Below are 21,919 nucleotides of genomic sequence, written 5' to 3' on the forward strand. Positions count from 1 at the left end.
TGAGCTGAGATGCTGGAGGAGAAAGAAAATAAGGAAAACATGGTTGTTGCTTTCCAAGAACATACCATCTGTTTGGGAAGGCCAGGAAGATGTCAGGTGTCAATCCAGGAACTGCAATGGGTTAGACAATTGCCCAGCACTTTGGTTCTGACTGTAAGTTAGAGAGAAAACTCATTGTGGACTTTAGAGAAGAGTTCTTAGACCTTGAAGAATAGCAGGATGTTGATTAATAAAATATGTTCTAAAAATAGTAGCTGCTGATGGCTATGAGGTTGCTTTTGGGGAGTAATGAAAATGTTCTGAAATGAGATGTTGGTGATACATGCACAACTTTACAACATACCAACAAACACTGTACACTTTAAAAGGCTTATTACACTTTCTATGCATGCAACAAAACATCATATATGGCCAATAAATATGTAACATATTATACGTCAATAAAAAGCATGGTCTTTATGATATATGAATTATATATCAGTAAGTCATTATTTTCAAGCACTCTACAAACTCAACACTGCTAAATTACAGTGAATTTTATTACAGGTGAGAAAACTATAATTCATTAGAATACACACATTGATGAGGCAGAGTGACATTAACTGAGAACTTGCTTCATATGGCAAGGAAGAGGGCGCTTGCCGATTCTATGGATGAGAAAACCGAGAGTCAAATCAGTTCATGCTTTGCCTAAGAAGCCACAGAGGTGGGAAATAATCGGGCTGGACTTCATCTCTTTCACATCCAGATGCTTCCCACCCCATTCTTCTGGTGCCCAAAAAAGACAGATCCTAAGATGTTGTAAGAACATGAGTGGCAACAATGATAAAGTGATGTGTCTCTGCGAGTATTTTAAAGTTTGTGGAATGTCCTCACTTCTTTTCTCTCGCCTGTTCTTAGACCATCCCTGTGAGATAGGATCAGAGGCAGGTGTGCGGTGGGAAACAAGGGAATGGAGGGAAAGGAGACCAAGTCTGTTTTTGCAGGCTGCATAAAGAATGCTGTATTTGTTTCCCAAGTGTCCAAGGTGTTTTCTCTGTGCCTTCATCTCTATTTTGGGCTCTTTCTCTACCTAGACTTTGATATGCATCCTATTTCCCCAAGACAAGAGGAATTTCCGAGTGAAACGATAGAGATATGGGATCCACGGATATTTAGAAGCAAGGCTTAGAATTAGATGTCCTGTCTGTTACATATAGAAGTAAGTGCTGTTTCTTTTCTCCTTTGTGGAAGGAGTAGATACACATTTCTATTGTAAGTCACATGTTTAGATTAAAGGCACTTAACTCATTATCTCCCCTGCAGAGATAATGAGAGAGCTTTTGATGTCATTCTCAGCTTACTGGTGTAAATAATGGGTCAAATTCTCATCCTGTTGGACAGGATGGAAATCCGACTCAGGATTTGTAAATACTGCTGCATGTGATTTATTTTCACAAGACATTTTCTTCCCTAGCAGACGGTGGGATAGCAACGTCCCGGGAAACAGCCCGTGGAGGAGTCACGATGCATTAACCTAAGCAGTGAGATCAAAACAAAAGCTCTGCTTGTGATCCCCCTGCCAGAGCCCCAATCTCCGCAGTCCCCACTGTGTGACTGCATTCGGGGAAGCCTAGATAAAATTAGATCTTCCCGGAGTAAAAAGGAACTGGGGGACTTAGGAAATGGAAGTCTCTCTCAAGCAGCAGATGTCTTCTTTCCTCATTTCTTTGGAGTTTTGTTAGCGTTAAAGAAATTAAAAGAACAATTCTTTTTTTATTAAAAAAAAAAAAAAAGAAAGAGAGAATGAACACTTCTTGAAATACATCCCTGCCAGTTTTGGAGTGCGTTTGCTTTCTCCCCTCATCAGAGGGCTTGGATTCAGCCTGACACAGGAATGGGGATGTCTGGCTTCTCATCTTTTATCTACCTCCTGCTGGACGAGTGATTGTTCTGTGTTTCTATTTGCTTGTTTGTCACAAGTGGTTGGTGACTTCCAGATCCCTCCCCAGCCCCAGGCTCCTCTTGGGTTTCTTCTCTCAGGTCTTGGCACTCTTGTCTCCTCAGGGAAGTGGAACAGCCTGAGTCCCTATTGCTGGGATGTGGATGATCCCAAGGGCCAAGTAAACAGTTCAGAAGCAGGTGTCTCTGATGGAGGCTACTCTAGCAGGGTTGTTAGGGGAGAGAGGAGGGTGGTTATCACAATCATCCAATAATCAATGTCTACGCCAGAAGGATTTTGTGTTAATGGAGGAATGTTTTACTTCTAATGCACTTAAACCAATGACTGTCACATAGGAAGGCTCCCTAAACAGGAGTCAGGGTGATGGGGATGGCAAGGTGCAAATCTACACAGTTCCAAATATCCAGGTGTTTCCACACTTAGGACTGTGTAGACAGAGGTTCACAGTGACTGATGGAGTCCAGGTCACAGCTAGAATTGTACAGCATGTGCTGGAGGGCCATCTGCCTAACATTCTACCTCTACAATGAGAGAGTAGGGGTGGTGGGAATTTTGTCTCCATTTTTCAGTGCAAAAACAAAGGCTGAAAGATCGAATTATTTTCTTGCTGCCACACAGCTGGTAAGTGGTATCAGAAGATGGAAGCTGAACTAAAACTTCAAATCCAAGGTGAGCTTCTTAGATCTCTCAGGTGGCTCTTCCTCTGCCTGAGCGATTGGGTTTCCTCCCTCATGTGATGTTGCCCAGAGCAGGCTGCAGTGATGTGGTGTGATCTGCCCCCTTGAATGTCTCCACTCTCTCTTACTCAATGACAGAAACCTTAGGCTAGAGTATATATTTACTTTCAGTGTTTCGTTTTTCATCCAAAGTTCTTGCATGAAACATCTCCATCTGCCCTGCCATCTTCTTTCTGCCTTTTGTCTTCTCATCTCAAAATTTCTTCTTTTCTGAGTTATTTCAGGCAGAGAGTCAAGTGGTGGATGTTTGCAAAGAGACTGGGACCTCAGTATCCGAATGATTTCTTGTCTTCAAAGTGTATCTCCCACTGGGAGCTGGACTCTAATTACCTATGATACCACCTTGGCTAATAATATCTCTAGAACTCTTTTGTTGGGGCGGGGGGCAGTCTGCATTTTGAATCATTTTAGAAATGGCAATAGGTCTGTCTTAGGAGAACATATGAAGCTTCCAAAATGACATCCTACAGGCAGGATAGCTGCAGAATGGGAGAAGAACATGCCCCTTTACATGGGTTGTGGTGAGCAGTGATTTATGATCCTAACGGGGTAGTGGGGTCTGCATTTCTTTTGTGACTTCAAAGCTGTCTCCATCAGGACATTTCAATGCCTGGGTTCTGGTGTTTGCACAAAGTCAACCTCTTTAATTGCAAACCACGGTCTCTATGGAAGAGAAACATGGCAGACACCTTCCTATTAATATAAGCAGGTACAGTACCAGATCCATTGCCTCTAGAGTCTTGAGCAGAATAAAGCCAAGCCTTTGAATCAAGCCATAGGGAGAATCAAGAGGCTCTGGGGTAAAGCAGGAAATAAAAATGAAGATAGTTAAAGAGGCTACACTAATCATGCAGTCCACCTTAAAGTCAAATTGTTAAAATGAAACCTCTAAGATCATCACAGTGGTCGTATGACCTTGAGTGAGCTATTTAGCCTCTTAGAGCTTCAATTTCTTCACCTATAAGATGGGAATAATATAAGTGAAAACCCACAGGGCTGTGTGCAAATTAATAAAAGAAAGCATGTAGAGTGCTTAGCATAGGGTTCAGCATGAAATAAGCCCCTGCTAATTATAAGCCACTATCCTCATCGGCTGCCATTAGTGAGCTGGGACTACCTGGACAAGAAGCCCTGAGCAGACAGAAAGCCAGACTGGTGCTGACTTTGGACCTGTCCACTCTCACGTGGAAACTGTATTTTTCCTGAGGGAACAGATTTTCTTTCTTGAGGCAGCCTCAGTCCAACTCTCAGATAGCAGCCTTCATCTTCGCTCGGATCTCTGAAAACTAAAGACTAGGTATGACTTATGCTTTCATTCTTCGTCAATAAAATGAGGATAATAATAACCCTTACTTTTGTTGGCTGATGTGTAAAATGAGCTAATGTTCATGAAAGCCCTTTGTAAATTATAAAGTGCTATAAAGTATGAATTATTATTGTGATTGCTCTACTCCACGTATTCCATAAACAATGTGGGAAATTGAGAACACACACTCCTGGCATTTAAAAAGCATTTATGCCTTTTTAAGTATATAGCTATAAACTGTCAGCAGATGGGTTTGATAACGCAGTCTTCAATCAGATTCAAATGTTAGCAAGCGCCCATTAAGAGTGACTTTCTAGCAGGGGCACTGCTGTGGGTGCCAGCAGGCAGCCGGGCACAATGGTTGGCTGTGACAGGCTGTACTTCCACTGGGCTTGAATACCAGCTGCTCATGTGCTTTGCAACTTACTTTGAGCTGAATTACCAAAGGTCTTCTGAACCTCACTTCGCTCATTTGTAACATAAAGATAATAATACCTACCTGACTGACTTGCTGTGAAGAGTAGATAAGATAATGATCACCAAGCCCTGGGCCCACTCCCTAATGCAAGGGATTAGGAAGCCACCTCAGTGTAGCACCCTGGATGCTCTGATTGACAGGGGTTCCTTCTTTTGCCTTGAGCCTCTCACTGAACACAATTGAGCCTCTCACTGAAACAAGTCAGGGTTCCTCCTCTCGCTGGGTTCCCAGCAGCCTTGCAAGGTCACTGCCAGTGCAGTTCCCCAGCCCTGCCTCCCACTACCTCATGAGCCCTGCCGATCTTCAGGCCTCTCGGTCAGTTCCAACATAACTAGGTCTTTGCAGATTTCAAAGCCTCCTCTTGATAACTCGAGGATCCAGGAGGACGTGAGGAAATGAGGAGATGGGATGGAGCAGAGGGCCATTTGTGAAAGCCAGTGTGAACAGCCTGAATTCCTGGCCATGTCTCTCAGATGCTGAGGGGCCTATCTGGACCCCAAGGACCCTGTATTACCAGCCAATCTTATGTGGGCAGTCCAGATACAGCCACATGCACCCTGTTATGGTGACTAACCAGAGGAATGTAAAAGTGACTCCAATGCCATTAAGCTTTAAGCATTTACTACATGCTATACATAGTGTTCAGCACTTCAACAAGAATTATCTGATTTAATCCTTCCAACAACCTAAGGAGAAATGTACTCTACTATTACCCACAGTTTTGAAATGAGACTACATGATTAGGAAGTGCAGAGGTCGGCTGTGAACCTAGTGCTCATGACTGCAGCATTACTTATTAGGATACAAATGGCCTGTGGCCAGGATAACAGAGGTCGCTGGCATCCTGGCAATGGGTTGTTCTTCCATCTAGCTTAGTTCACTCTATCCGTGTTAGTTTTCAGGTGTTGCCACTGAAACAAAGTTCCACAAATTGATGGCTTAAGCAGCAGGCATTTATGGTCTCACAGTTCTGGAGGCTACATGTTCAAAATCAAAGTGCTGGCAGAGTTGGTTCTTTTTGAGTGCTCTGAGGGACAATCGGTTGCATGCCTTCCTCCTCGCTTCCGGTAACTCAGGCCTTCCTTGGCCTCCTCCTTGTGTCTACATTTCCTCTTTTTGTAAAGATATCAGCCACGTAGACTTAGGACCCATCCTAATGACTGCATCTTAACTTGGTCATCTGCACAGACCCTAATTCCAAATAATGTCAGATTTGCTGAAACTAGGGGTTAGGGCTTCAACATCTTTTTAGGAGACACAATTCAACCCGTAATACTGTTCCATAATACCGCTCATAAACACATTTCTAGGATTTACATTGCCTGGAATGTATCCAAGTGTAAGTGTCTTTCTCGCGTAAGTATTCATTGACTACTGCTTAAGTGCTTCATACCGTGGCACCACCTGGAGATAAGAAAATGAGCAAAACACCTATGATCCCCATCTTCATGGATTAATGACACACTCTTGGAGGACTTCAAGTCCATAGACCCTCGCAGTACTGGCGCTAAGCTTTTTTATTTATTTTGTTTTATTTTAGAGATGGAGTCTCACTCTGTTGCCCAGGCTGGAGTGCTGTGGCATGATCTGGGCTCACTGCAACCTCCAACTCCTGGTTTCAAGCAGTTCTCCTGCCTCAGCCTCCCAAGTAGCTGGAACTACAGGCGCACACCACCAGGCCCAGCTAATTTTTGTATTTTTAGTAGAGATGGGGTTTTACCATATTGGCCAGGATGGTCTCTATCTTCTGACCTCGTGATCCACCCATCTCGGCCTCCCAAAGTGCTGGGATTACAGGCATGAGCCACCACACCCGACCACTGGTGCTAAACTTTTATCATTAATTTTAAATGGTTCATCTAAGGGGGAAAATGAACGTAGCTTCATCGTTCTGAATAAATCTAAAGAGAGGATAACCAGGAGATGAGTATTAATAATTGATTAACTTTATTTGCATGTGCACAGCTCCATTTGCAAACTGGTTTGTGATTTCTCAAAATCTGTGTGTGTGTGTGTGTGTGTGTGTGTGTGTGTGTGTGTGTGTGTGTGTTTTCCTAGTTTACTGGTGGGGTGTCATCGCAGGCCTTCTAGACCAAGTCCTGCAAGCAGGATGATGTTCACCAGGGTGTATCACTTATTAGATGGAAGAACGATTAGCCTGTGCTCTGTTTAATTAAGCTTCACTTAATGGGCAAACGTTTCCTTTAACAGGCTTGCTGTCACCTCATCAGTTATTTAAGGCAGTTCATTTCACAGCAGGGGGCAAAAAGAGAGAAAGGAAAAATTTATCATTTGCTCAAACTTGATTGGTCTGAGGAAAAGTGTGGCTGTCTAGAAAGTGCCTAATTGCTGCTGTGATCCTGTGCTTATTCTCTATTTTGTCCCAGGCTTCTTATTGAAACGCTAATCAGGATTAGGTCTCACCTCTTGATGAATGATTTTGTAAAAACTTGATATTTCTCATCTCAGCTAGGAATGTCTGTATGCAAGTATAATGCCACTGCAACTGAATGGGAAGATAACTAATGCCCTTAATTTCTCAAAGAGGGCTGTGATTTGGTACATACAGTACAAATCAGGGGAAATCAGACTGAAATTAATTTCCTTTTTTTGCAAAGGCACTACCTCTGTTATATCATGAGTCGCTTTTCTTTGGCTGTTTTTGCTGCAGATTTAGAGAACGCTTGGCACGTGTATTTGGGTTTCTTTCTTATGGCCGGGGTCAAATTTAGGTTATATCATTTTGTTTGATGCCAGAACTTGGGCTTAAGTTCTCTGATTCTCTCTCTCTCTCCTCTTTTTTTTCGCTCTCATCCTGTTACCTAGGCTGGAGTACAGTGGCGCAATGTCGGCTCACTGCAACCTTTGCTTCCTGGGCTCAAGTGATCCTCTCACTTCAGTCTCCTGAGTAGCTGAACTACAGGCATGCACCTGCATGCCTGGATTTTTTTCTTCTTCTTCTTCTTTTTTATTTTTGTAGAGATAGGTTTCTCCATGTTGCCCAGGCTGGTCTCGAACTCCTGGGTTCAAGCAATCTGCCTGTCTTGGCCTCCCAAAGTGCTGGGATTACAGGCATGAACCACTGTGCCACTCCGATTCTTTTGTTTGCCAGTTTAGGAGTTATCCCTGCCTCACAAGACTGTAAATATTCAGTATCATTCATGCTTCTAACTCAAAGTCTAACATTGCAGGTTTGCAATATAATATTTTCCTTTGCCTTTATTCCATCGCCTCCCCCATCGATTCACTCTCGGTGATGGGACAGAGTTATTTTTCCTTCTCCCACAGCAATCACACATCCTTGTCAATCTGAGTCTTAGACTCTCTGCTTCCTCCATGTCCTAAGGGCTTGACACATCCAGATGGAAACTGAATAAGTAAAGCAGACATTCATTTATTTTGACCAAGGGACAGACACCAAAATTATGGACATTTGGCTATTTTTTCATGGTTAATTGACTCGCAGCTGACTTTCCATCTTTGCATGCTTCAGCACAGGCATGAATCTCAGCATTTTCTTCATTTGCAGGGGCAAAATAATAAAACATATTATAATTATGGGTATCATTTCTTTGTTATTCACGTGTGTATGTGATCCACCACCTGCTTATATTTTCTGCATCACCCCTTTTCTCTTTCCTGAGCAAGCTGTGTGTTTTCACAGTTCCAAAATCCTGTGGTTACCTGAACATAGGATCTTATTTCATGTCTTAAATATTTGCTCCTGCTGTTCCCTGTGCCTGGATTGCTGTTCCTCACCTTGAATATTTGACTTATGTGCATACTACAAGACTAAATTCCTACCTACTGGCTTATCCACTAAGTCTTCCCCGACCAACTGCCTCATACCCTGGTTTATGTGACTCTGCTGACTTAGCCCCTTAAGTCCCCCATCAAAAAACTTTTCACATTTTCTTTATGTTCACCTGTTTTCTGGGCTACCTCCCACCAAGCCAACAACACCATTAGGCTGTCAGTGACCTGAGGACCGTAACAACATTTGTTTGCTATTGCCTCTGCTTGATACACCACCGGACTCCTGCCCGTGTTCTAGGTATGTTTGGTGAATGCATTTCTATTATTTTTTGGTACATGTGAACAATTATCTATGAGTGCTGCATTCTGAAAAGACCTTGAAAGTTACCCACGAATCCAGTGTGGTACATGCTCCTCATATAAATTATCCTGACTCCGGGTCTTCGGTATTAGTTGTTTTCTGAGCACTGTATCAACTCAGAGGATGAAAGAGAACATTATTCCTAATTCCTCAATCAATTAGCACCATAGTTAATCCTTTCATCCTTAGGCCTTTTACATTGTAGGTCACCTGTCAATACTGAAGGGCCTGTTCTGCCTTCTCCTGGGGAAACGAAAGATCCCTCCTTGGGTTTTACTGATCTCAGTTACATTGATGTTAAAACTTCTCAAACTAGCCAGGTATAGTGGCTCACGCCTCTAATTCCAGCACTTTGGGAGGCTGAAGAGGGCAGATCATCTGAGCTCAGGAGTTTGAGACCAGCCTGTGCAACATGGAGAAACTACTAAAAATACAAAAATTAGTCAGGCTCAGTGGCACTCTCCTGTAGTCCCAGATACTCAGGAGGCTGAGGCAGGAGAATCACTTGAGCCTTTGGATGCAGAGGTTGCAGTGAGCTGAGATGGCCCCACTCCACTCCAGCCTTGAAGACAGAGGGAGATCCTGTGTAAAATAAATAAATAAATAATTAATTAATTCTCAAACTGCCCACAGTTTCCCAAGTGTGATCTCTTCTGCCCAACAATGTTGCTTTTGTGAGGACTACGCATGGGCACTCTGAGTTCACAGGAAGATAATTAAAACGAAAATGATTATAGAATTTGAACTAAAAATAACATGGTACCTGAAGATTGACTTGCAAAGTCCAGTTCATTGTTTTGACAGATGCATTTCAAGTAGAGTTGCCAGACAAAATATAGGAATTTGAGTTAAATTAGAATTTTAGATAAACAGCAAATAATTGTTTTAATATAAGTATGTCTCCCAAACTGTATGGGATATACTTATACTAAAAGCTATTGCTGTTTGTTTGAATCTAAATTTAATTGGGGGGTCCTGTAATTTGATTTTCTAAATCTGGCTCCCCTAGTGCCCACACAAGTTAATTTCTTGCACATTATGATATAAGATGCTTGATACTATAGATATGGTAGAGTTTGTAACATTATCCAAGCTGCCTGAGTCCCAAACTTGTATCTATTTCTAAGGTCTTATGATCAGGATAAAATATTTTCTACTTCAACACAAAGTGCCTTTTGAAAATTTGTGGTGATTATTTCCAGAAATCTGTCCCATCCTAGCATTGCCAGAGTTGGTTTATCATGAGACATAACTCAAGAGAAATAAGCCATATTGAGATCATTTTTATCAAGGGTACTCGTGACATAGGCAATTTGACATGTCACAAGCCTGACTCCAGTGTCAGGTGAGTTCCCATTGAAGCCAGGTTCTCTCTTAAAAATGCTGTAAGTTTGTGTTGTGTAGGACATTGGAAAGGTAATAAAAGAAACTCTACTTCAAATAACCAAAGCCGCACAATAGAATAAGGACAAGCACTTTACTCTAATGCTATTCATTCAGCCAGTATAAACAACGTCCAATGTTCTCCCATAAAAACTTCCGTTCTCTATGCTCATTAAGGAACTGATTCAACATTCTTTAGCAAGTTATAAATGAAAGAACTGCCACTATTCTTCTGTAAACTGAATTTCTCCACCTCATCATGTTTTCTTGTTCCAGAGTTGCTTCACTGGGGGGAAATCATCACATCTTTGTATCAAGATCTTTATTATTTTTGGCAGAAAAAAAAATTTCATTTTATCTCTCTCATCTGTCTGCTCAAAGTTCAGTCTCAGAGCCAAGTTTTTAATTTGTAATTATTTGAAAGAGACTTTTCTTCTTTAAATACGTTAGACAAGACGTCTACGTAGTAGTTTTTTTTTTTTAGTGGCCCTGCGAACATTTCTTCTGGCTTTTGGTTTGGATACTGCTGGTGTTTCAGTTTGAGTTTTCTCTAAGTGACATCTCCATGCTCTCCTAATGTCAAAAAGCCAATATTCTGCTTACTTTATGGTAATAGTACTTTTTAATTAGGATCCTGTGGAATGCTTAAATCTTTTCTTCTCGGAAGATTTTTTAAAAAGTGTTTTTCTTCTTTAAAAAAGTTTATTTTATTGTGGTTAGAATATTTAACATGAGATCTACCTTCTTGGTATAGTTTAAGTGTACAGTGCAGTATTGTTTACTATAGGTGCAATGTTGCACAGCAGATCTCTAGAACATATCCATCTTGTTTAACTGAAAGTATGCCTACTCGTTCATAAATAAAGAACTCCCTATTTCCCCCTGCCCCTAGGCCTTGGCAACCACCCTTCCACCCTTTTGCTTTTATGAATTTGACTACTTTAAATACCTCATGTAAATGGAATCATGCAGTACTCGTCTCTCTGTGACTGGTTCATTTCACTCGGCATAATGTCCTCCAGGTTCATCCATGTAGTGGAATATTCTGCAGGAAGATGTTAATGGTTACCCAAGCATGGAGGGTTGGGCATCTGTGGAAGGGGGTTGCGCAAGCTCATGAAATATTGAAAAGAAAGGTATTATGTATCAGTAGCAGGTTCAGTTTATTCTGTGTAGTGTAAAGTAGAATTTAGCAGCATCTTATAAGCACTCAACCATAGGACAGGCTGGGATATCTCAGCTGTGGAGTAAGGGAAGAGAGGGAAGATGAAGCATAGGTGTGTGTGCATGTATCTCTTTTGTGTGTGTGTTGGAGGGGAGGGGGCATGTATAGCTGGAACAACTCTAAGTTAGATCTGTTAATGTCCCAGGGTCCTTGATCTGTGTCAGTCCAAAGAATATTCATCTGGGGATGATGCATAAGTGCCACCAGGGATACATAGAAACAGGCGGTAGGCAGCAACGTTTACTCTCTCTTCTGCCCAGAAAGGACCCAAGCAGGAGGTAAAAATGCCAAAGACAGGGGCAGACACCAGGAAGAAAAACCTGCTGTGCCTTAGGTGGAACTTCAAAGCCCCAAGCAATCAAACTGGGCATCTCAGCAGAGCAGCGGTCGGTCATGGTACGGCCCAGACAGTGAGTTTCCCAGGAAACAAGGCATAAATGTGTGATATGGAAAGCATCGCCACAGAGGAGGGATGAGGCTGTTCTTTCTGTTTCTTCCCTTCAAAAATCTACACATATTCTTCATGATGTAGGTGTTTTCTTCCTTCTTTGTGAAGTGCCCTTGCAATCCTGAATATATCCTGACCTATTTTAATTTATAATTGTACTATTCATTTTAGTGAGCTGACTTGCTGTGGAGCTGTTATTTTCTCTATGTGTATATTTGTTAAAACAGGTGTCCTTCAAATGCAAGTCCCTTCCCCGTGGGTGCTGTGTGATCTAGATTAGATTGCTAAGGTTTAAAACCTAAAGGCATACAAAAATCTCTAGGCATGGAAGAGATGGAGAATGAAAATTTAGACCTTGGGGTTGCTGAGAGTCCAAGCCAAAGTCATGGTTGTATTCAGAAGCAGGAACAGCCTCAGAACCAGAAGATCAAGCTATGTTTCTGTGGTTTCATGGGCAGCCACCCTGGAGATACAAGGGTAAGCCTTTCCATCATGGACATCTTACCAGAAAGGCACTAAGTCCTTGTTGCCCAAGTTTATGGTTTATAGTAACTCTGCTGTATTGTTACCTCTTCATCTGTTCCTTAGTTGATCAGGGCAGCTGTGGTTCAAAGGGACTTTCCTTTACAAAGTAATGCTGGAGAGCACTTACTTTCTGCCCAACCAATGGTGCATGAGTTGCACATTTAACCTGCTGGTAAATCTCTTTGGAAGAAGATGCAATTGGTCAATGATATGTAAGATCCCTGAGAGCAAAGGCCAACCCCATCTCTAGCTGCATATGCTTCTCCTAGGGAGATGTTCTTTGGGCCTGTGGAGACATCCAGCTGGGCTTTGTCACAATGGTGCTCTAAAAATGGAGCCAAGTTTTGCATTATTTGGTTTGTTTATGTGCTTTAATATAAAACAAGGTTAGTGTCACTTCTTTAACATTTGCTGTCCAGAACAGAATTGTTCCTCCTTTACGGTGTGAGTACTGAAGTGGCTGGTGGTGTGAGCACTGAAGTGGCTGGTGGTGTGAGCAGTAGCCAAGTAATGACTGCTCTTTCTATCAGGGAATGACTCTTGGCCTGGACTTAATGCTCTTGGGTGAAATACTGATAGAAACATGGCACTTGCTTCTACAACCACATAACTCCTCTTTCCATGGGCACCATAGCAATCCCTTTGACAATGATTAGCTTATGAGATCTTACAGAGCTATCTCCTGTTGAGCTGGCTCCATTTGTTAGAAGATATTTATCGTCTGGCTGCCTTCCTACAGTCCCCTGCAGGGCTTGCATTTTATTACTCATTAGCACCTTCTTTGGAGACTTAGGTAGGGAAGGATGTAGAACAAAATTTTGTTCTAATGTGGAAAACGTTATGGGAGAGAGGTTTGAAAATCATGATTCATTCATTCAGAGACTACTTGGCAGAGCTGGGCAGGTTGGAGAACGTCTGGGGAAAGATGGGAGATGTTCCTCTAAAGAGGTATGAAAGGAAACCCTGGTGTCTGAGGTGGAAATTGGAAGACCCTTAGGGAGATGCCTACTGTCTAAAAATTCCAGGAACCTTGGAGTTGCTTGAGGGCAAAAAAACATGTTTTACTAAATTCTTATCACTTAACTATTGAAGAAATCCTTGTCTCCAAAAACATTTCTTGAGTGGTAACTATGTGGAAAAAGAGCTAGCTGAATTCTGAGCATCTCCAGAAAGCAAAATTTGAAAGAATTATAGAAAAGTCTATTTTGGTTAAATGTCAAATGTAGAAGGGCAATAGCTCCCAAATGGGCCATATATAGCTTCAAATTCCAGTTTGGGCATTAGGTAGGCATATGAACTAAATACAGACCGAAGTGCTCCAAACCCTTATTTTCGTATCTGGGCAGTGGAGGCAATACCCACCTCATCAAGATGCTGCAGAAAAATTGTTTCTGAAAGTGTATGCAAAGCATGTAACACAGTGTCTGTCACATAGTAGACACTCAATTTAAAAAGCTAATTCGTAGATGATAACTCAGTAAAAGGCATGCCCACCCATGTGCTGGTTTGTGGCAAGCAGAGGTTTAATGGAACGAATGATTTGACATGTTGAACTCCTGGAACTCATCTGACCAGAAGAACCCATGCCATCCACCCTGGAGCTTTGTTCACCCCATGATTGCTCCATTTTCACCCCATATCATGGATAATTGAGAGGCCCAGGAGTTTCTGCAGATGGATTTCTGGCCTGTATCCCCATTCATTTCCTTGCAGGGATCAGCTATTCCTCCTCTCCCTGCTACCTGCACCATCCCCTAGCCAAGGAGCTATAGGCGAGGTCAGTATACTCAGGAATCAACACTACAGAATCCCATTTGGGTTCTGGGATAAACAAGGATGCCTATGTACCTGAAATGAACCTGCTGCAGGATCTGGCAGATTTTATATCCATATTAGAGAAAAAGAGTGAAATCACATCTCCTTTCTGTAATAATAACATAATTTAAATTTATCTGCAACCCACACTTCTAAAGGTTAAAAGCCAAAACTTTAAAAATCACACAGCCAGGTGCGGTGGCTCATGTCTGTAATCCCAGCACTTTGGGAGGCTAAGGTGGGTGGATCACAAGGTCAGGAGTTCAAGACCAGTCTGGCGAATATGGTGAAACCCCAACTCTATTAAAAATACAAAAATTAGCTGGGCGTGGTGATGGGCACCTTTAGTCCCAGCTACTCAGGAGGCTGAGGCAGGAGAATTGCTTGAACCTGGTAGGTGGAGCAGAGGTTGCAGTGAAGCCAAGATTGCGCCACCGCACTCCAGCCTGGGCAACAGAGTAAGACTCGGTCTCATTTGAAAAACAAAAACCAAAAAACAAAAAAAACCCTACCCAAATAAATGTAAGTTGCCACTGCTGTCAGCATTTCATCGTTCTTCTCCCCACCTGTGTAACCCAAATTATGCTTTTACAAAGGGCTTCCTGATTCATTATATCATTCGACCTTCCAATTAACTTAGGAATGAGGGAGGTCAGGCATCATTTGTTGCTTTTTTCATGAAAGGAAACAGAGACTCAGAGAGGGGAAGTAAGTGAGTTGTTAGTTGTCAGTGGCCTCACAGCCTCCCGAGCAGGGCCCTCCTCCTTGTACCACCAGATTATGAGCACTGAAGCAAGAATTCACTAACCTGCTGCTGGACTGAGACAGGGAGTCTGTTGGTTATCAAGATATCAGACATGGATTCCTTTTTTCTTTTTTTGTAATGCAGCAGAGCTGCTTTGCAAAGAGAAATTCTGTGGAATTCAGCTATCTTCTGTTTGCTATGGAGTGTGGGGCCAGTTGGTTCAGCTCTTCCCGGCATTGTGTTCCCTGATCCCTTGGTTTTCTGGCGTATTCCAAAGATCATGTCTGGAGAGCCACTCATGTTACCCAGTCTTTCATTTCACAGACAGGAAAACTAGATTACTGGACATTACACAATGAGTTAGTGGCAGGTCTTTGAATGCCCAGCGCTAGATTCTTTGCACACCTTCATTCATTGAACAGATGTTTTATGCTTCAGATGAGGGTTTTTAGTACCTGAGACCAACAATGACTAATAGAACTTTTTGCAATGATTGAAATGGCCCTTGAGAATTTGAAATGAGATTAGTGGTTTGAAGAACTGCCTTTTAAATTTAATTTAAATTTTAAAAGCCACATGTGCCTAGTTGCTACCCTACTGGATAGTATAGCTCTAAACCAGTGGTTATTTACTTTAGATGTACAATGGAATCACACAGATAACTTCAAAAATACTGATTCCTGGGTTTAAATTGTTTTAGAGTAAGGCCTGGGCAATGGAAGTTTTAAGGTTTCCTGGTTAATTCTAATGTGCAGCTGAGTATGAGAGACAATTAGTCTAACTTTTGAAACTCCCCGAGGGCAGAAACCATGTCAGCCTTATATTCTGTTGACTCTTGTGACAGGGAATTCAGAGAGGAGTCAGCTGTTGTCCAGAATCTCAGGGAACTTAATATATCCTGAGGACGTGGAAGATATAACCGGGGGTAAAGAACTGAGAAAGTGCCCTTATCAAATTTCACGAAAGGACAGTGTCATCCAAAGGAAAAGCAATGTTCACTTCTACCTGAGAGAGGAAAGAGCAGGGTGGTCTTCTTGCTGTAATGATTCTGTCAGAGGCATTGCAACCAGGGTGACTCTGCCTTGATTGGGACTGGGTAACCTGAGTCTGAAACCTGCTAGACTGCATCCCCAGGAGTTTAGGCATTAGTCCCAGGATGAAACAGGAGATCAGGTAGGACCTGTTTCACAAGATACAGTTCACAAAGACCCTGCTGATGAAGGGAGATGGAATAAAGAAGCTGGCCAAAACCCACCAAAACCAAGATGGCAATGAAAGCAAACTCTGGTCCTCTTCACTGCTCATTATTTGCTAACTGTAATGCATTCCAATGCTAAAAGACATTCCCACCAGTGCCATGACAGTCTACAAATGGCATAGCAATGTCCCAAAGCTACCATATATGGTCTAAAAAGGGGTGGAACCCTCAGTTTTAGGAACTTCCCACCCCTTTAGTAGAAAACCTTTGTCTAGCATAAAATGAAGAAATAATATACGCATACTCAGTCAAGTAGCCCATGCCACTGTTCTGCCTATAGAGTAGCCACTCTTTTATCCGTTTACTTGCTTAATAAACTTGCTTTCACTTCACTCTGTAGACTTGCTCTTAAACTTCTTCCTACAAGAAGGCAAGAACTCATGTGGCTTCCTAGGCCGAACCTCAATTTTGGGATTCATCCTGTGACATCTTTTCTGGCCACCAATGAAGGGGCAATGTAGACCTCCCATCTGGACACCAAATTGAGACTCATGGGCACCATTTAGACCTGAATGTTGGGTGGATGAGTCTCCCTTTGTCCAGATTCAACTTGCTACTTTTATTTCCCTTTGATTTGGGCACATCTGTCCTTTCCTGTGTTCTTTATTTTGGACAGATGAGTAAGTGGCTTCGAGGCCTTTGGCTTGGTAGCCTGATGCAGTTTCCCATTTTCTGGGTATCCTGGACAGGCAGAAGCACACCTGGCTGTCCACGTCCTTTATAACCCACGTTGTTGCCCCTTCTCTCAGGCTGTTTTTACTTTAGTTTCCAATGACTGACCATTTTCCTTTTTTCTTTCAATGCCCAAATGCATGCTTATCCTTATTTCTTTGTCACATTTGTAATCTTTGCTTTGGCTCTTTGGGCGATTGTTTAAGGAAGGACATTTGGCTGTATGAGGTCCTCTGTTGCATTGACCCTGGGACACCAGAATCACATTATTCTGTGGCTCCAATTGCATTAGGTCTTATGCCTTTGGGGTTCACTGTTGGCTGCCCCCTGATGCTCTGGGATTTTTAGCATTTGTTGTGGGGACCCTCACTGGCCAATACTTGGGTACTCTGTTTTTTCCAGCATTCGGTATTGTTGGCTGATTCCTAGCACCACCCGGGATGCTCAGAGGAGTTTGGAATTGGCATTCCCTCTAGGATTATGGGTTAGAGGCCCACCCAAGGTGAAACTTGGCCTTACCTTTTCTTGTTCTGTCCTAAAGTTATCATTTTCTGTAACACCATTTTCTTTACTTATTGTCACTTTAACACTTTGCTACAGAAGGTGGGAATTTGCAGGGGAAGATAACTGGGCTTTTGCTAGACTTAGAAAAACTTCTATTTAGTGGAGATCCTTGTTAGACATGAGTACAATGGTGACTACTGAAGGACTCACCGCTATGGTACCTTTAAGCAATTGGGGCAAATTCAAATTAGCAAAGTTTAGCCAAATGGACAAGTCCCAGTTTTGTCAGAGAGATAATTTGGATCCACCTATCTTTTATTAAAAAGTGAACTGTGTTACTATTTCATGGCTAGAGTTCCAAGTAAAAGCTATTGGACTAAGTTTTGGTTCCCTATCTTAAAACAAGTTTGTTTTTTTTAAATTGGTTTTATTTCAGTAAGATTGCAAGAAATATTGGCTATCAATTCTAAAATATGTTTCCTCTTAAGGCTTCTCAGATTTATATCTGCCTCTTTTCCTGGGAAAAGGTATATCCTTTGCAAGCTAAAAAATGTCTGCTCTAAACTCCTTCTGGGAAAAGCAATATGGTGCTTGCCTCATCCTGTAGCTTAGTGAGTAAAAGTTTTCTCTTTCCTGATGGAGGCCTGCATTCAATTTCTGGCTTAGAGAATGAGTTTTTTCCAGTTGTGGGACTTTTGCCATTTATTTAAACTTTTCACCTCCGTGGACATCTTCTGATTTCCTGACTTGAATTTTTTTTTCTTTTTTTTTTTTTTCTGAGCTACTTAAGGGGTGATTCTAGATCTCGTAAAAACCACTTGCCGTCTATTTGGAGACATCTCATGGGTCCATCATGGTTAAGCCATAACCTTAGTTAAGGCTTATTGGTTTTACTTGGGAAAATACCTTTGCAGGAAAAAAAAAAAAGTAGCTTAAAAGCCAGAGGTGTTGGCTGTTTGTCCCGCCTAGAGTCTGGTATTAAGAGATCTAAAAGGACTTTTTTTTTTTTTTAAGAGCTCTATTGTTGAGAGTTAGCTTAATTAAACATGGATAACTAAGATATATATATATATATTTAAATGGCTTTTATGTTTGTTTTTCTCTTCTTGAATCTTGTTTCTCTGAAATAAGGAAAACTTTTTTCTTCTCAGATGACTGAGTTGTTTTTTTCCCATTTGTCTTCTTAACATTCTTGAGACCCATATGAGAGGATGTAAGGTAATTTCTAACACTCTGGAAGTCCTTGGGAAAAGCAGAGGAGGTGCCACAGACCCCATTTTGGGAAAATCCTGTTCTCCTTATGGAACTCCAAGAATTGAAAACGGATAGATCTTCCCAAAATCTAAGCCTCTGTTCTGTTTTCCATTCAGTTACCTGGTGTTTTTTACTTTTTTTTACAGGTATCAGAAATTACTTTGGATTATGAAAGAGCTTTGGTGTGTAATAACTATGTAGGGAATATACTTTTAGTGATGGCTAGTGGCAGTTATGGGGGAAGCACTCTGCTCTTTGCACTTTTGGAACAGAGAAGCATGCTCTTGGTCATCTAGAAGGTATAAAAATGTCCCCACCTCCCAGTGAGGGGTAAGACTCCTATGGGGGATGGGCTGATTCCATTTTTGGGGATCCAGGATTTGGTAAAAAAAAAAAAAAAAAAAAGGAATTATTGATTTTTGGTGTTTTGCCTTCCCACTGTGCCTGCTTATTAGGCCCTAGAAATTGCATGCTTTCCTGTCCATGTTCCTGAAAGGGCTCCGGCTTGAAGCCAGTAATCCAACTAAGAAAAACCTAAAACCTGGCAAATGAAAAATTTTACAGCTACTAGATCTTCTTCTGTCTATTTATATTTGTTGTGTGTGTTATTTATAGAAAATAGGGCTAATTGACTTAAAGAAAAATAAGCAGTTAAATCAAATACTTTATTGGAAAAAATGGAAATTTTAATACCTTTCAGTTCACTTGACTGTAGTAATTTCGAGGAAATAAAGACAGTTTTAAAGATTATTGGGGCTGGGCATGGTGACTGACACCTGTAATCCCAGCACTTTAGGATGCCAAGGTGGGCAGATCACTTGAGGTTGGGAGTTCAAGTCCAGCCTGGCCAACATGGTGAAACCCCATATCTATTAAAAATACAAAAAATTAGCTGGGTGTGGTTGTGTGCTCTTGTAATCCCAGCTACTTGGGAGGCTGAGGCAGGAGAATTGCTTGAACCCAGGGGCAGAGGTTGCAGTGAGCTGAGATCATGCCACTGCACTTCAGCCTGGGCAACAAAGTGAAACTCCGTCTTAAAAAAAAAGTTTTTGGTAAAATAAAAATGTCTTCAAAATTTATACATTTATACATTTGGTCTAAATTAGGCAAGTCAGATACTATGTTTACTAAACTACATAAACTGCTTTGTTGTCTTTTGATAATTGCTCAGCTTACCTGCTTTGGAGCAATTAGATTCTGTGTGAGGCCTACTGATGGACATATGTTGTTAGCCATGTCCCCGGCTTTGCTGGAAAGAGTCATACCTTATTTGCACTTCTATCTGGTGTTCTAGGCTCTGCACCTGGTACATAATTAACATAACATACTGGGTTTTTCACCAAAATAAAAGTTGCTAATAGTTAACATTGTAACATATATAATTGAAACTACTGAAGGAAGAGTTTTACATGCAAGGTGTATAAAGAAAGTATAATGTGTTTTTGATAAAAGATTATAATAAGGCATGGAAAACTTTTTTTCCCCTAGTTTAGAAGGTTAAAGAATTGTTTTAAGTGAGATAGACTAAAGCTGAAGGCTTGAGCAAGTTGTGGAAGGTTCATGAAAAATAAACCTTATAAAGGTTAAAAACCAACCTAGTAAATAATTCTGTGTGTGAGCAAGTTGAATACAATTAAAAGGGTATTATTCAGTATTTCAGTAAATTAAATATTGAAATAAAAGCACACTGATGCAAAATCTTGGTCCATGTGTCAGAATAATGGGGCTTTTTAGAACACTAATATGCTCCTTAATAGAAAATAATAAAGCATTGTAAAAGGTCTGTGGAAATTGTACCTATGGTCAAACAAATTAAACACGAATAAACGTGTTTATAATATTATATTTAAAATTAGCTTTAGTGTTAATGATGCACTAATGCAAAAGTGAAATTTGGCTTTCTCTCTTGAAAAAGATTTTCATGTAATATTAAAAGATAACGAAAGACTTACATTTGTCTTTTGAATAAACAATGGGAAAAGAAAGGAGAGAAAGACAAATTGTTTGGAAAATTAAGTCTCCACTTTATCAATGAGTAAGTGATTGCATTTTTGAAATTTTGAGTTACTGTTTTAGATAAATAAATGACTTATGGAGACCTGGAATTCTGTCTTAAATTATCATATGTTTCACACCTTTGATATTTGACAAACTTGCCAAAATCAAATTGTAAATTGTTTTCTTATCCTATTAATCTTTTTAAGTCTCCTAAAGTCCAAAATGATGTATTTTCGTTACTTGGTATATTAAAATCATACAGGAAACATTGTCAAATATAAAAAATAGTGTTTGGCTTTCTTTGGGTTTTATTTGTATAAATGTGTTATCAGTATGTGTTTCCAAATTATGTGAAACTCCCATAATTTTGACATGAATTAGTGTACATGAACAGTAATACCCATAACTGTTACGTTAAATTGTTGTGTACCTCAGAGGTAACTGGATTTCCTTGTCCATTGCATCTTGGACTGCTCCTGCTCTAAGACTTTTTGTCCTCCACAGACAATGGTGTATTGCTTTCATCCTCTTCAAAAGATAGTTTATATTCAGATATAGGATTTTGATGAGTACTTTTAAATGCAGGTCTCTGATAAGTTGGGAAAGTGTACCATTAAAATAGAGAGGAAACATACTTCCATGGCACTCTTGGAAAACTGTGTTCATAAATATTGAGCAAAACAGGAATTAATTGCACAGACTGAACTAATAAAAGACTGAAGTAATCTTTTTATGACTTTTTGCTGAAAACATTGCTGATCTTTTCTATTTTTTATTTGAGTCAATAAAATCTTTTTCTTTTGAGTTATTTATAGCTTCTAGCAATTGAGAAAAGTATACTACTGTAAGCAAAATTTGGAGCACATATCTTTCTCTCTCCCCTATTTCTCCAGAATTTGGAAACTATGTTAGTATTCTTACCTTATGGCAATATAGTTATTTCCATAAGTACAGTGAGAGTCTGTTTTGTTTTGTTTTTTTTGTAACTAGACAAAATTGAAGAAACTCTGTTTTTCCAAGGCTTTGACTTGAATGATGTGGTTTCATATTCAAACAGACTGCTTTAAGGAATCAAAGTTGACTTATAGAACTGATAAAAGCCACTCGGGAAAACTGGTCTCATACCTTGTCTATGGAGTCCCTGCACAGGGTTCCTAACCTGTGGAAAGTAAAGATTGTCACTTTCTGACAGGCCCAGAAGCCCCAGGTTATCTTGGGTTCTTGAGTGGAGAGGGATTCACCAAACTCATTCAAGTACTTGCAGGCACAGATAAATGCATGACTGAGCTTAAGGCTTTAAAAAGTCTAATCTAAGATTCCTTACTGAACAAAGTTCCATCAAAGCCAATTTTAAAAATGCACCTATATGGCAAATAATTATTCTTGCTGCACTTTATAGAGAATCAGGCCAAGTATAGTAAGGCTAACCAATCAGTTCTACCGTGATTTGTTTTTAGTAAAAATGGGGACCAGAGAGAAAAATTGTTTCAAAAACTATAGTACATCTGTAAT

At 40.7% G+C, this 21,919-nt stretch overlaps 1 protein-coding gene across 1 annotated transcript in view; it reads left to right on the forward strand.

Moving 5' to 3' along the window:
* Positions 1 to 21,919, forward strand: part of CDH11 (cadherin 11, type 2, OB-cadherin (osteoblast)) — a 193,189-nt gene that overhangs the window by 99,535 nt on the left and 71,735 nt on the right. Inside the window, exon 3 of the mRNA XM_011987902.1 lies at positions 21,213 to 21,314. The gene's annotated coding sequence lies outside the window, so the exon portion shown is untranslated. The remainder of the gene's footprint in view (positions 1 to 21,212; positions 21,315 to 21,919) is intronic.

This window comes from Mandrillus leucophaeus, unplaced genomic scaffold, assembly GCF_000951045.1.
Source record: "Mandrillus leucophaeus isolate KB7577 unplaced genomic scaffold, Mleu.le_1.0 Scaffold319, whole genome shotgun sequence".
NCBI classification, from domain to species: Eukaryota; Metazoa; Chordata; class Mammalia; order Primates; family Cercopithecidae; genus Mandrillus; species Mandrillus leucophaeus.